Here is a 308-nt window from a genome sequence, read left to right on the forward strand (position 1 = left end):
AAATTATTTTCTAAGAAATATTAAACTCTATTATTTTGTATTATTATATACTGATTTATTTTCCTATTCTCTTATAGAGATCTCTTAATAAGGTAACATATTTGAAAGAGTATTGCATTCAAGAAGGTAAAGCTTAATGAATTAGATTTAAGCATGGATGACGGAAGGCAAAAAGCCACCTCATCTCTGGTTTAAAAAAATACAACCCATTAAAAAAAAAAAAGGTCAACCTAACCTGACCCACAAATGGGCTAGCCCATGACAGGTCATAACATATGGGTTAGGTTAGCCCATGACAGGTCATAACA

This window comes from Ipomoea triloba, chromosome 10 (genome assembly GCF_003576645.1).
Source record: "Ipomoea triloba cultivar NCNSP0323 chromosome 10, ASM357664v1".
Lineage (NCBI taxonomy): Eukaryota > Viridiplantae > Streptophyta > Magnoliopsida > Solanales > Convolvulaceae > Ipomoea > Ipomoea triloba.